General features: G+C 38.2%; 1 pseudogene; it reads right to left on the bottom strand.

The window, feature by feature from the left end:
- Positions 1-13,854: 13,854 nt before the first annotated feature.
- Positions 13,855-14,190, bottom strand: LOC122735750 (annotated as a pseudogene).
- Between the last annotated feature and the right edge of the window lie 1,198 nt (positions 14,191-15,388).

The following is a 15,388-nucleotide window of genomic DNA, read 5'->3' on the forward strand; positions in this document are numbered from 1 at the left end:
TTTGGGCAAGGTTCATAGTTTAAGCAAATAGACTGGGGTTGATGTCCAGATGTTCAAGTAGGCAAAAGGACAGAGGCTTTCCCTCTTCATGTGTAAGCTGGGGGAGGGGTGGGAATGAGGGAAGGAAATGTCCAGAAGTTCAAATCAGGCAGAAGGGCACAAGCACAAACTGGTGCTCCTCACACTAGAATATGAGGAAATGCATAAGTAATGGAGTTTATATTGAGAGGGTGAGGACTTTTGTAAGGTGATCTGACTAGTAAATTAGCCAATGGATATCCAGTCCTCAGAGCATATATGGGGGGGCTTGGAGGATTGGGCCTCCGTTGGCAAATAAGTCTTTATACACTGTCTTAGGAATTGGAACAGGCGGACAGATCTACTAAAGAGCACAACTAGAATATAATTGTGAAACTGAGGACAGGTATTGTCTACTCTATGCCCTGGTTTTAAAGAGCCTGCTTGTTGTCGGTAGATAAGAAATAGAAAGTCTGTCAAAAGAGGGGGGGGGGAAGGGGGAGGGGAATTTTCTTGGACCAGAAGTTCAATATAAGTCATTGGGATGATAATGACAACCAAAAAAAGATAATATAATCTTAGGCTGCATTCAGAGAAGCATAGTGTCTAGAAACTACAGAGATGATAATCTCTACTTGACCAAGTCAGACCACATCTGGAGGATAGGGTTTAGTTGTGGGCACCATATTTCAATAAGGCCTTTGATAAGATGGAGAGAATCCAAAGAATATCAATCAAAATGGTGATGGGTCTCATGATCATGCCAAATGAGGATCGGTTGGAGGAACTGGATATACTTAGGCTGAAAAGATTTAGTAGCTTGCTTCAAGTATTTGAAGAGAGATGGAAGAGAGGTTAGATTTGTTGTTCTTGGCCTGAGCAGAGGACAAATAATAACAGGTGAAGTTTCAAGAGGCAGATTTAGACTTGATGGAAGATAAGCTTCCTAACAATTAGAATGACTGAAAAGTAGAACATGATATCTTCAAGGGTAATGGGCTTCCCTTCACTCAAACATAGCCTAGAATGGTATTTGTCAAGCTTGTAATATGAAATGGAGGGACCCAAACCCCATTTAATAGAATGACTTTTTTTTCCTATGACTTTTGCCTGTTGGCTACATGATAACAAAAATCTTTTAATTGGTTACTGAACCAGCATTAAGTGTGTATACAGAGAGCATAATCTGCTTCCTTGAAACGTCACACAAGATGAGCAAATTTAGAGAATCCACCCCAAATATTCACATGGATTATTTGTGCCTGACTTGTGGTAGAGCATTCCAAAATCTGTATTGGTATGATCCTCCACAGTTAGACATGCTGTAACTTGACCCCAACATAATGATGTCATTTTGGTACTCCTTGAGAACAAAGGACAACAATCAATTCAATGAGCATTACACAAAAACAGAATAGTGACAGCTCCCCCTTGCTAGAGGGCCTAACCCAGAGAGCCTGGCCTGACCTTTCTTCAGAAAGTTACCTCACTCAAAACCACACTCACCAGAAGCCTTGCTCCCACCAGAGGATCAGTTCTCTGGGCTCTGACATCAACATGCACTGTGCAAACCACCCTCAAATTCAGTGAACCAATAGATTTGAATGATGCTAGCCGATTAGCTTTAAGTAGTGTGTAAAGGCCAACTCTCGTCCTTCCCTCAGGGAGTTTACACTGGCTGATTGCTCTCTTGGCCCTGGGACACTCAAGGAGGCAGGATGTGTCCATTTTATTCTCTCTTCTCTTTCCTAGCTAGACTTTCCTATCTTTCAGAGCCATGTGCGCTCTCTTTACTAATATTTAATATGCTTTAATAAATGCTTAATGCCCCCAAACTGGTGCAGTAGCCTCTAATTTCTTTCTTTCTTTCTTTCTTTCTTTCTTTCTTTCTTTCTTTCTTTCTTTCTTTCTTTCTTTCTTTCTTTCTTTCTTTCTTTCTTTCTTTCTTTCTTTCTTTCTTTTTTTTGCAGAGCAATGAGGGTTAAGTGACTTGCCCAGGGTCACAAAGCTAGTGTCAAGTGTCTGAGACCGGAAGTCCTCCTGAATCCAGGTCCAGTGCTTTATCCACTGCACCACCTAGCTGCCCCTTCTAATTTCTAAGTAGCAAGAGATTAGAACCCCAGCTAATTTTCCCTAAACTTGGGACAGAAATAGGGCCACCACATATAATTTTATTCACCACACCAGACAGATTTCAGAAATACCTGGAAAGACTTACACAAATTGATAAGGGAAAGAGCAGAACCAAGAGAACATTATACACAGTATCAACACCATTGTACGATGATCAACTGTGATAGATTTAGCTCTTCTCAGCAATACAATTATCCAAGACAATGCCAAAAGGCTCATGATGGAAAATGTTCTCCACATCCAGAAAAAGAATTATGGAGTTTGAATGCAGACCGAAGCATACTATTTTCACTGTTGTTTTTTTGTCGTTCTTGTTTCTTCTTTCTTGTGTTTTTTTCCCCTTTATTCTGATTCTTCTCTCACAACATGACTAATGTGGAAATCTGTTTGACATTATTGTAATGTATAATCTATATCAGATTGCTTGCCGGCATTGGGAGGAGGGAGGGAAAGAAGGGTAAGAGAAAAATTTAGAACTCAAAACCTTACAAAAATGAATGCTGAAAATTATCTTTCCATGCAATTGGAAAAAATAAAATACTATTTTTAAAAATAAATAAAAGGTGGCTGTATTGTTTTACATTCTGAATCTACTATACCCTCCTCACCCAACATCTAAGCAGATAATTTTTAAAATGCCACCATGCTTTGGGGGACAAATACCTTTAGTGGGCATGATCATTTATCTTCAGTCTCTCTACTGGGTCCATCCCCTCAGCCTACAGATCTCTGTCCTTTAAAAAAAAAAATCAACAACAAAACCACCCAACCTTTCTCTTGACCTTGACACTGGTTATGTCTCCTTCCCTTTACTTTGAAACATTAGAAAAAGTTGGCTACTCTTGCCACCTTCCCATTCTAATGACCCACTCACTTCTCAACCAACCCCTGGTTTCCTTCCCTACCTTTTTCATGAAACAGCTCTATTCAACTAACAAGCATTTATTAATAGTACTACATGCTTGGGGAAGCTAGGTGGAGCAGTAAATAAAACACTGGCCCTGGATTCAGGAGGACCTGAGTTCAAATCCAGCCTCAGACACTTGACACTTACTAGCTGTGTGACCCTGGGCAAGTCACTTAACCCTCATTGCCCCACAAAACCAAGCAAAAAACCTAAAAGAAATAGTTCTACATGCCAAGCACTGGGAATATAAAGGCAAAAACATGTCGCTTCCCTCAAGAAGCTCCCGTTTTAATGGAGGAGACAAGTGCAAGTAACAATGTATATATAAGATTCATAACAGTATAAATGAAAGGTAACTTAAGAGGCAGCTAGGTGGCACAGTGGATAAAGCACCAGCCCTAGTCAGGAGAACCTGAGTTCAAATCCAGCCTCAGACACTTGACACTTACTAGCTGTGTGACCTTGGGCAAGTCACTTAATCCTCATTACCCCACCCTACCCCCCAAAAAAAGAAAAGAAAAAAAAGGTAACCTCAGAGGTGAGGCACTAGGAGTGGGGTTTGGGGGCAAGGACTAGGAAAGATTTCTTGCTGAAGGTAGAATTTGAGCTAAATCTTGAAAGAGGTCAGGGAATCCCTTTTCCCAAAGTTAGTAATAATTTCTTAATCACCAAACCTAATGACTCTTTCTTGATTTCCAAAGGAAAGGTGCTAGTATTAAGGGGGATTGGGAAAGATTTCTTGTAGCAGGTGGGATTTGAGCTGGGACTTGAAGCCAGGATTTAAAGATGAAGAGGGAGAGAATTCCAGGATTGGGGACAGCTAGCAAAAAATATATGGAGTTGGCTAGGTATGGTGGTGCACACCTATAATCCCTGCCACTAGGGAGGATTAAGATTAGAGAATTGTTTAAACTCTGATTTGCTGAGCTGTGGTCAGACTAAAGCCAATAAGATATTTACACTAAGTATAGCTAACTTCAATATGGTAAGCCACCAGGCTGCTAAAGGAGAGGCAAACTCTCCCAGGTGAACATAGTCACAGTTTACATGTCAATCAATAATATGTCAACACCCATGAGTGGCTACTTTACTTGTACCCTGGGAAAATTAGGGAGACCCCATCTCAAGAAGAAAATAAAGCACAGAGATAGAATATTATGTTTGAAGAACAGCAAAGGGGTCAGAGTGATTGGATGGGAAAATACAGGGGAAGAAATAAGGTATAAGAAGACTGGAAAGGGAGGAAGAGACCAGTTTACAAAGGATTTTAGAAGTCAAACAGAGGATTTACTCTTGGTCATAACATGGAGCCACGAAAGTTTATTTAACTGGTAAGGGGGGAGACATGGCCAGACTTGTACATTAAGATCAATTTACTGAGGTGGTCAATGAATTTTGTGCATGTTTTTGAGGCACTACCTCCCTATACCTAGATGTAGAAGGGGAAGAAGCATGTGTTTCTATACTCTTTTAACTAATATAAGGTAGCCACACCATCTCTTTAGTTTTTCTTAGTGTGTTTTTGCAACACAAATACTAGCCAAATTAGGAGCAAACAGGCCAATTCTGAACCTGCATTCCTAATAATATAGAGATGTTTGAAACTACCATTGAGTACAGTAAACAAAAACATTTTGGTGGTGACATAGATGTCTTCTGGGAAGAAATATGACCAATACTGGCCGAAGATCTCTATATTTATCCCCTGGTAGATTTTTGTTTGTTTCCCAAAAGAGTAGTACATTGGGAATAGGTGATAGGAACTGATTGATTACCACTTCTTTTATATATCCTGAAAAAACCAGATTTGGAACAGTATGCAGGATGCCAAGAACACCATGTAGATTTATTTGGTGACAAATTTCTCAGCCTCATTGTTCATAGTGATTTCATACAAGCCAAACAACTTTCAGAAGGCATTGCACTTTAAGCTGGGGGTGAAGATTTGTCATTAAAATCATCCAAAGGTGATGAAATGCTCATTGGGTTTAGAGTCAGAAGACCTAGATTCAAATCACAGTTCTGTTACTACTTGTGGAACCTTGTTAAAGTTACTTAAACACCAGCCCTGGATTCAGGAGGACCTGAGTTCAAATCTGGCCTCAGATACTTGACACTTGCTAGCCGTGTGACCCTGGGCAAGTCATTTAACCCTCATTGCCCTGCAAAAAAATTTTTTTAATTAAATTTAAATTTAAAAAAATAAAGTTACTTAAACTCTCCGGGTTTCAGTTTCCTTATTTATAAAATGGGGGATTTGTGCTAGATGACCTCTTCCAGCTGGAAATCTACACTGCAGGATCCATTTGTGTAAGGATTCTCTTGGGGTCATTCCCAAAATATCATCATGCCTGACATTACACCCCCTAATGTTGTCAATTTTAACATTCTAAATTAGACATTTTACTAGGGGGTTGTGGTGGAAGCAACCCTGACTCTACCCACCCCCATGCAAGTTAGACTAGTTTTTCTTTAAAAGGTATTGAGAGGGGCAGCTAGGTGGTGCAGTGGATAAAGCACTGGCCCTGGATTCAGGAGGACCTGAGTTCAAATCCAGCCTCAGACACATGACACTTATTAGCTGTGTGACCCTAGGCAAGTCACTTAACCCCAATTGCCTCACCAAAAAAAAAAAAAAAAAAGGTATTGAGAAACTCTCCTTGAGATTTTATTGGCTTGGAGCATTTTTTTTCTCTTTAATTAATTCTTGGTTGCCCTCAATGTATAATCCCTGTTGAATATACTTCCTCTTCTATAGCTAAGTAAATCTCCTTTTGTTAACTGTAGAATGACCTATGAATGTCTTGTTTTGTTCCAATATTGAACCTAAACTATCAGAGAAATGGACTAAGTCAGGCCTGATCTAGGAGAAATGGCATAGTCATATAGTATGATTTCAAGGTGGAGAATGGGCAGTTCAAGGGAAAGTATGTGAATTGGCTTCTATGCTTCTGGTTGTACTTTTTGGTAATGCTTCTAGCGATGGTGGTTGCTAATGGTAGGCTTCTCCCCTCCCCATTCTAGATATTAGAGAACAAACAATCCATGGGCACTTAGCATGAAACCAATGTATCAATTAAAATTATACCAAAAATTTAAAAATACTGCAGCAAACCACGGGGAGTTGAATTATTTCTTATATTTGGAGGTAATAGTTGACTGAAAGCCCACCAGCTAGCCGGTTTAGGTCTGATCCCCCTGAGTACATTTTGTTAATAGCCTAAGAAACTGATAAAGAAACCACATGGGACTTTTTCTGTAACATATAGGGTTTTTTTTCCTTTAAAGGATGTCTGAAACTACCAGTTTGAAATGCTCCTTGAGATTTGATTGGCTCAGAGGATTAAAGGTTCAAGCTGGTGATATGATTTCCTGATCACCAGAATACAAAACAATAAAGAGCTCCAGCCTCGATCTAAAGCAGAGGTTCTTAAGCTTCCTTGTGTTGTGAACCCTTTTAGTAGTCTGAGCAAGCCTATGAATCTCCTCTCAGAATAATGTTTCTAAATGCATAAAATAAAATACATATAAAAGTGAACCAATTATATTAAGATACAATTATTAAAATACTTTTTTTTTAAAAAGTCCACAGACCTCAGGTTAAAAATCCTTGCTTGGGGGAGGCTAGGTGGTACAGTGGACAAAGCACTGGCCCTGGATTCAGGAGTACCTGAGTTCAAATCCGGCCTCAGACACTTGACACTTACTAGCTGTGTGACCCTGGGCAAGTCACTTAACCCCCGTTGCCCTGCCAAAAAAAAAAAAAAAAGAATCCTTGCTTAAGGCTTGCCTAGTACACGGGAGATTCCTTCAGGGAAATTATTGTAGAATCCTGATTGAATAGCCTTTCTTTGCTATGATTAAGTAAATCTTGTTAACTATTGAATGATTTATGAATATCTCATTTCCCATACTGAACCCAAACTTCTAGGGGACTGGCCTAAGTCAGGCATAGGTTAGAATGGGAGACATTCTTTAGCTTGAAGAAACAAAATTGTGATAATATAATTGTAGGCAGGGCCACAAAGCTATGGAAGAAAGATTTTAAGGCAGAGGATATATCAGAAAATAGGTTTATACCTATCACATCAGCCTGCCTTTAGGGATCTACATCTTGAATAACACCTTGGTGCTTTAGCAAGAAAGCTAGGAAACAGTTTTTACAGCCAGTGTTTCTGATAAAGGCCTCATTTCTTTCGTTTGGGTGTTGTTGTTTTTTTGTCCATTCTAGCAATTTAATTACAGTCTGTAATTTTTAATCTTGTATTTTCTCAATTGTTTCTTCCTTATATTTGCCCTTTTCCTTTCCTACTTGGCGAGATTTGGCTTTCCATTCTTTTTTGATCTTTGTCCAGTTTTAGCCTTGTGATAACCAACTTGCTGGGATGAATGCCCACATGGACAGTTGTGCCATTAGCCTTCTCCCACTGCACACGCTCAATGTAGATCACATACTTCTTTCTGTAAACCTGGACTACCTTGTCAATCCGCTGTCCTTTGTAGTGTCCTCGAACTACCTGGACTTCATCATCTTTTCTGCCTCAGCTTCTTCGAAAGAGGAGAAGACATAATATTCCTCCATATGTGGGAAGGGGCATTGAAATGCTTCTTGTGGTTCTTGTTCCAGTCAGATGTCACAAAGGGATTGAACTTCATTTTGACCTCAGAGCCACCGCAGAAGAGAAGCTGGTTTTTGTTTTTTTGTGGGACAATGAGGGTTAAGTGACTTGCCCAGAGTCACACAGCTAGTAAGTGTCAAGTGTCTGAGGCTGTATTTGAACTCAGGTCCTCCTCAATCCAGAGCCAGTGCTCTATCCACCACACCACCTAGCTGCCCCCCTCATTTCTAAAATATATAGGTAACTAAGTCAAATTTATAAGAGCACAAGTCATTCCCCAATTGAGAAATGGTCAAAGGATATGAATAGACAGTTTTCAGATGAAGAAATCAAAGCTATCTACTGCCATATGAAAAAATGCTCTAAAACACTATTGATTAGAGAAATGCAAATTAAAACAACTCTGAGGTACCACCTCACACCTATCAGATTGGCTAAGATGACAAAAAAGGCAAATAATGAATATTGGAGAACCTGTAGAAAAATTGGAATACTAATGCATTGTTGGTGGAATTGTGAACTGATCCAACCATTCTGGAGAACAATTTGAAACTATGCCCAAAGGGCTATTGGGCTGTGAATACCCTTTGACCCAGTAATACTACTACCAGGTCTGTATCCCAAAGAGATCATAAAAAAGAGAAAAAGACCCACATGTACAAAAATATTTATAGCAGCTCTCTTTGTGGTGGCAAAGAATTGGAAATCCAGAAGATGCCCATCAGTTGGGGAATGGCTGAATAAATTGTGGTATATGAATGTAATGGAATACTATTGTGCTATAAGAAATGATGAGCAGGCAGATTTCAGAAAAACCTGAAAAGACTTAAGTAGACTGAGCTAAGCAAAGTATGCAGAACCAAGAGAAGATTGTACACTGATAATCAGCTGTGATAGTCTTAGCTCCTCTCAGTAAAACAATGATCCAAGACAATTCCAAAGGACTCACAATGGAAAATGCTCTCCACATCCAGAAAAAAGAACTGTGGAATCTGAATGCAGATTGAACCATACTATTTCTACTTTTTTTTGTTTTTTGTTTTTCTTTTTTGAGATTTTTCCCTTTTGTTCTGGTTCTCTTTTCACATGACTAATGAAGAAATATGTTTAATGTAATTGTACATATATAATCTATATCAGATTGCTTTTTCTCTTGGAGGGGGGGAGGGAAGGGAAGGAGGGAAAAAATTTGAAACTCAAAATCTTATAAAAACAAATGTTGAAAACTATCTTTAGTCTTAGTTTAGTAACTGGAAAAAATACCAGTAAGATTGAAAAAAAGATTAAAAACAAAAAAGAAAAATATCCATAGGGAATGAAATGAACAAAATAAGAACAACAATTTATATTATATAACAACAGCCTCATAAAAATGAACAACATGTGAAACTATTTTTTTTTGGTGGGGCAATGAGGGTTAAGTGATTTGCCCAGGGTCACACTGCTAGTAAGTGTCAAGTGTCTGAGGCCAGATTTGAACTCAGGTCCTCCTGAATCCAGGGCCAATGCTTCATCCACTACACCACCTAGCTGCCCCCACATTTGGGACTCAACTCAAATCCATGTAATGACCACCTTTGATTCCAAAGAACTGATGAAGAATGCTACCCACCTCCTGACAAAGAGGTCACATGCTAAATATGAAGAATAAAACATTTTTGGACATGACCAATATAGAAATTTGTTTTGCTTGACCATGTGTATTTGTTACAAAGGTGTTTTCTCCCCACCCCCCCTACCCCCCTCATTGCCTCCCACCCCCCAACCCCTCCCCACACCAATAGAAGGGATGGTGAGAGGAGTTGGGAAAGAAGGGAAATAATTGCTTGCTATTTTTAACAAAGGTTTGATATTTAACATCTTCCCTAATTACATGTAAAAACAATTTTTAACATTCATTAAAAAATTTTTAGTTCCAAATTCTCTCCTTCCCTCCCTCTTCCCTCCTCCTTTTGAGAAGGCAAACAATTTGATATCTTATACATGTACAATAATTCAAAACGTATTTCAATATTAGTCATGTTGTAGAAAAAAACCACACACACCCCCATACACACACAAAAAATAGTTTTTTTTTAAAAAGTATGCTTCAATCTGTATTCAGTTCTTTCTCTGGAGGTGATAACATTTTTCATCATAAGTCCTTTGGAATTTACATGAACTAACACATAGTGAAATAAACCAGGAGAATGTTATATACAGTAACAGCAATATTATTCAACAAAGAATTGTAAATAATAGCTTTTCTCAGTAATATCACGATCCAAGACAATCCCAAAGTACTAATGATGAAGTGTACTATCCACTTCCAGGGAAACAATTGCTATTGCACACATATAACCAATATATGATTGTTTGCCATCTCAGGGAGGGGGGAAGTAAGAGAAGGAGAAAGGGAGGGACAGAATTTGGAACTCAAAATTTTAAATAAAAATGTTTTTTAAAATAAATCTTTTGGGGGGCAGCTAGGTGGCGAAGTGGATAACGGAGGACCTGAGTTCAAATCCGGCCTCAGACACTTGACACTTACTAGCTGTGTGACCCTGGGCAAGTCACTTAACCCCAATTGTCTCACTAAAAAAAAAAAAAGCTTTTGGAATTGTCTTGGATCATTATATTGATGAGAATACCTGTCATTCACAGCTGATCATTGTACAGTATAGCTGTTATGATATACAATGTTCTTCTAATTCTGCTTTTTAAAAAAAACATTATGTAGGTTATATATTTTTTATTATGTTAAACATTTCCCAATATCATTTTAATCTAGTTTGGGCCCTCAAGTTTGACACCTCTGATTTCCTTCCCCCCCACCATGGGTATATCAATTTGGGGTTCAGGTTTAATTTGGTTGAGTTAGAGTCATAGACAATAAATCTGAAATAAGGTTCCAACATCCTAAAGAGCTGGAAGTTGAATAACCTTAGTACATATCTATAAGGAAAAGAAGTAAATCCTTAATAATGACAACATCTTACCTTTCCATGTCACCAAATAAAATCAAGAATGCTCTGTTGAGCAACTAAACAAGCTAAACCACTAACATTTAAGTTAGTGGATAAGTACCGAGTACTTATATTTTATGAGTGACATCATACGCAAATAATTTCATATCTTAAACACTTTTATATTTCTTTTAAAATAATATGTATGAATATTCATTCTGACTGCATTTAGTAAGAATTTCTGAACCACCACTACAAATTTTTTCCCCTTTAGGAATTACTAGGTTTTTCTTGACTGAATATACCACAAAGTTAATGAATGCCTACTGTCATAGCCATAGCCAGCAGTAAGTTATATTGTTACATGAAGTATAGACCTAGTTCTCCTTTAGTGCTCAATATATAACTGATATTATTTAACAATGCATACTTTTAAGAGTACTAGTTCTGCTCATTTCACTTTGCTTCAGTTCATGTAAATCTTTCCAGGTTTTTCTGAGAGCATCCTCTTTGTTGTCCTTAATAGAACAATAGTATTTCATCACAACATGTTCAGCCATTCCTCAATTGATGGATATCCCTTCAATTTCCAATTCATTGCCACCACTAAATGAACTGTTATAAATACTTTTATACAAATACATCCGTTTTCTTTTCCTTTTTTATTTCCTTGAGATACAGACCTAGTAGTAGTATTGCTGGGTCAAAGGTTATGCCTGGTTTTATAGCCCTTGGGGCATAATTCCAAATTGCCCTCCAGAATGGTTGAATGAATTCACAACTCCACCAACAGTACATTAGTGTCTCAAATTTCCCACATCCCCTCCAACATTTTTTATTTTCCTTTTCTGTTATATTAGCCAATCTGATAGGTGTAGTATGTACCTCAGAGTTGTTTTGACTTGCATTTCTCTAATCAATAGTGATTTTAAATATTTTTTCGTGCCACTATAGAAAACAACTTTATTACTTCATCTGAAAACTTCCTATTCAAATCCTTTGACCATCTATTAATTGGGGAATGATTTGTATTCTTATAAATTTGACTCCATTTTCTATATATTTGAGAAATGAGGCATTTATCAGAGAAACTTGCTGTAAAAAGATTTTCAGTTATGATTACTATTTTCCTCCATCCTATTCCACCCCCATCCTCACCCCTTTCCCATTTATCCTAGTCTCTCCTTTCACTCTGCCCATCTGCAATCTGCCTCTCCCAATCTACACTACCTTCTACCAGCCCTCCCACACTTCTTTTTATCACTTTCCCTTCTTACTTTCCTGTAGGGTAAGGTAGATTTCTATACCCAACTGACTGTGTATGTTATTCTCTCAGCCAATTCCAATGAGAGGGAGGTTCAAACACTCTCCATGCCCCAAGTCCCCCATCTTCCCCTCCACTATAAAAGCTCTTTCATGCCTCTTTTATGTGAGATAATTTACCCCATTCTACCTCTCCCTTCCTCTTCTCCCAGGGCATTTCTCTCACCCCTTAATTTTATATTTTGATATATCATCCCATCATAATTAACTCATACACATGCCCCCTGTCTCTATGTAATCCTTCTAACTGCCCTAATAATGATAATGTTCTTAGGAGTTACAAGTATCATCTCCCCAAAAAGGAATGTAAACAATTTAACCTTATTAAATCCCTTATTATTTCTCTTTCTTGTTTACCTTTTTATGCTTGAGTCTTGTATTTGAAAGTCAAAGTTTCTATTCAGTTCTGGCCTTTTCATCAGGAATATCTGAAAATCCTCTATTTCATTGAATATCCTTTTTCCCCCTGAAAGATTATACTGTTTTACTGGGCTGGTGATTCCTGGTTGTAATAACAGTGCCTTTGCCCTCTGAAATGTCATATTCCAAGCCCTGTGATCCTTTACTGTAAAGCTGCTAAATTTTGTGTTATCCTGACTGTGGTTCCATGATCTTGGAATTGCTTCTTTCTCATCGCTTACAGTATTTTATCCTTGGCCTAGGGACTCTGGAATTTGGTTATAATATTCCCAAGAGTTTTCATTTTGGGATATCTTTCTGAAGGTTATTGGTGGATTCTTTCAATTTCTGTTTTATCCTCTGGCTCTAGAATATCAGGGCAGTTTCCCTTGATAATTTCTTTTGTTTTGTTTTGTTTTTTTGGGTTGTTTTTTTTTTAGTGAGGCAATTGGGGTTAAGTGATTTGCCCAGGGTCACACAGCTAGTAAGTGTTAAGTGTCTGAGGCTGGATTTGAACTCAGGTACTCCTGACTCCAAGGCTAGTGCTCTATCCGATAATTTCTTAAAAGATGATGCCTAGGTTATTTTTTTTGATCATGGCTTTCAGTCAGTCAAATAATTCTTAAATTTTCTCTCCTTGATCTATTTTCCAAGTCAACTGTGTTTCTAATAAAATATTTCACATTTTCTTCTATTTTTAAATTTTCAAAATTTTGTTTTATTGTTTATTTGTCTCATAGAGTCATTAGTTTCCACTTGCCCAGTTCTAATTTTTAAGGAATTATTTTCTTCAGTGAACTTTTGTACTCATTTTCCACGTGGCAAATTCTGCTTTTAATGGAGTTCTCTTCAGTGAATTTTTGTACATCCTTTCCCATATGGCCAATTCTACTTTTTAAGGAGTTCTCCTCATTGGATTTTTGTACCTCTTTTACCATTTGGCCTATTCTTTTTTTTTTTTTAGTATTATTTTCTCCAGTATTTTTTTGGTACCTCCTTTACCTCCTTTACTGTTGACTTTTTTCAGGATTTTCTTGCGTCACTGTTATTTCTTTTCCCAATTTTTTCTCTACCTCTCTTATTTGAGTTTTAAAATCCTTTTTGAGATCCTTCAAGGAATTCTTTTTGGATCTGAGACCAATTCACATTTTTCTTTGAGGCTTTGGATGTATCAGTTTGACTTTATTGTCTGCTGAGTTTGTGTTTGATCTTCCCTGTCACCACAATAACTTTCTAAGATCAGTCTCTTTTTGTTGTTGTTTGTTTGCTCATTTTTCTATCCTATTTCTTCACTTTTAACTCTGTTAGAGTGGGGCTCTGCTCCCAGGGTGAAGGGGGCACTGTCCCAAGCATCATGTTTTTTGTGCAGCTATTTCAGATTTAATTGGGAGGGGTAATATAAGTTTTCAGTTCTTTCAAGGTGATATGATCTAAGAAGTGTATTTACTGGAGTTAGTGAATCTTCCTTCTCCCAATAATCCCTTCTAGTACCCTTTTTTTTTTCTTTTTCTTTTTTGATTCAGGGCATTTATTTTAACAAACAGTTGACTCCTCAAGATGAACTAGATGCTGCAACAGATGCTTTCTTGGGTTTAGGTGTTGTTCCTTCATGGAATCCATTCCTGAATCAGCGGTAGACAATGTTTAGGTGCCTCATTCGACCAGTACCAGTAGTGTTGCATCACTTAGCCTTTGCACTCCAATTATACTTTCTCTTGCGTTTGGCAGGATACCCGCATTTGCCGCAGGTTGACTTCTGAAGATGGTACGCCTTAGAGCCACAGCAACGACCCAAAGTGTGCATCTTATTCCGGTGCTTACCAAACGAAAACGTTCCCTTCGTCATCTTCCTCCTGCTGCCAGGACCAAAGAGTAGTACCCTTTTTTTCAATCTCCAGTTCACTCTAGGCAAAAGGAATACCAGGGACAGCTCCATTTCTCTTCCCCCTTGCCATTAACAGCTATCCTTGGTTAGATTCCCATCTCCACCCCACTGCTTCATATGATGTAATTAATCAAGGCTCAGGTTTTGATAAGAGAAAGCAGCCAAGGTGCAGGAGAGGGTGTCCTACTGACCCTCCTTCATCATCCCTCTCACCCTCTTCCTCTACTTGTATTATCATTTTTTTTTATAAAGTGGATGCCTTACTTTTTTGATAAATATTTTTGAAGCTGGCATTTCTATTTCTTTTGTTGTTTTTTAAAGTGTTTTCAGATTTTTTTTCTGGGTTAGACAAGAAAGCCTGGATTATGATCTTCTTGTATCTTTGGGTTGGTTTGGGTTTTAGGTTTGGTTGTATTTGTTTATTTGTTTTTGATGTAATAATTTTTTTTTTTAGTAAGGCAATTGGGGTTAAGTGACTTGCCCAGGGTCACACAGCTAGTAAGTGTTAAGTGTCTGAGGCCAGATTTGAACTCAGGTACTCCTGAATCCAGGGCTGGTGCTCTATCCACTGCGCCATCTAGCTGCCCCTTGTAATAAAATTTTAAAATGGAAAAAAACTGTATTTACTATTCTCCTGGACTGTGCTCTGGTCTGTGATTGACCACAAGTATTCTTTTCTGCCCTAGAATTGTTATCATGGTCCCCCTGTGGCCAAAAAGATCTGGTGTGCTAATGCTTCTCCTTATCCTGGGACTATGACCCAGGACTGAGACCCTGATCTAAGTATAGCAATACAACAAAGTCCTGCACCCAGTGCCAGCAAAGGGACCCTTGGAAACTCCTTTTGACCAGTTGTCCAACCCCCTTATCTATAGGTTAAGACTTCTGAAAGCCAATGTTACCAATTCAGTTGCCCTCAAAGCCTGTTGCTTACTTGCCTGTGCTGAACTGCACTCCACTATCACCCCCATATAACAGACCTTTCCTGCCCACCTTCTATGTTGTCTTGGGGAGAAAATAATTTCAACCTGTCCTTTTGTGGGTTCTACTAATCCAGAATTTATTCTGAGGAATTACCTTAAAATTGTTTGGAGGGTTGAATCCCTCCCTTTTTTCATCATGACACTTTTATTGACAAAAATAATCCAACAAATGATAT

This window comes from Dromiciops gliroides, chromosome 1 (genome assembly GCF_019393635.1).
Source record: "Dromiciops gliroides isolate mDroGli1 chromosome 1, mDroGli1.pri, whole genome shotgun sequence".
Taxonomy (NCBI): domain Eukaryota; kingdom Metazoa; phylum Chordata; class Mammalia; order Microbiotheria; family Microbiotheriidae; genus Dromiciops; species Dromiciops gliroides.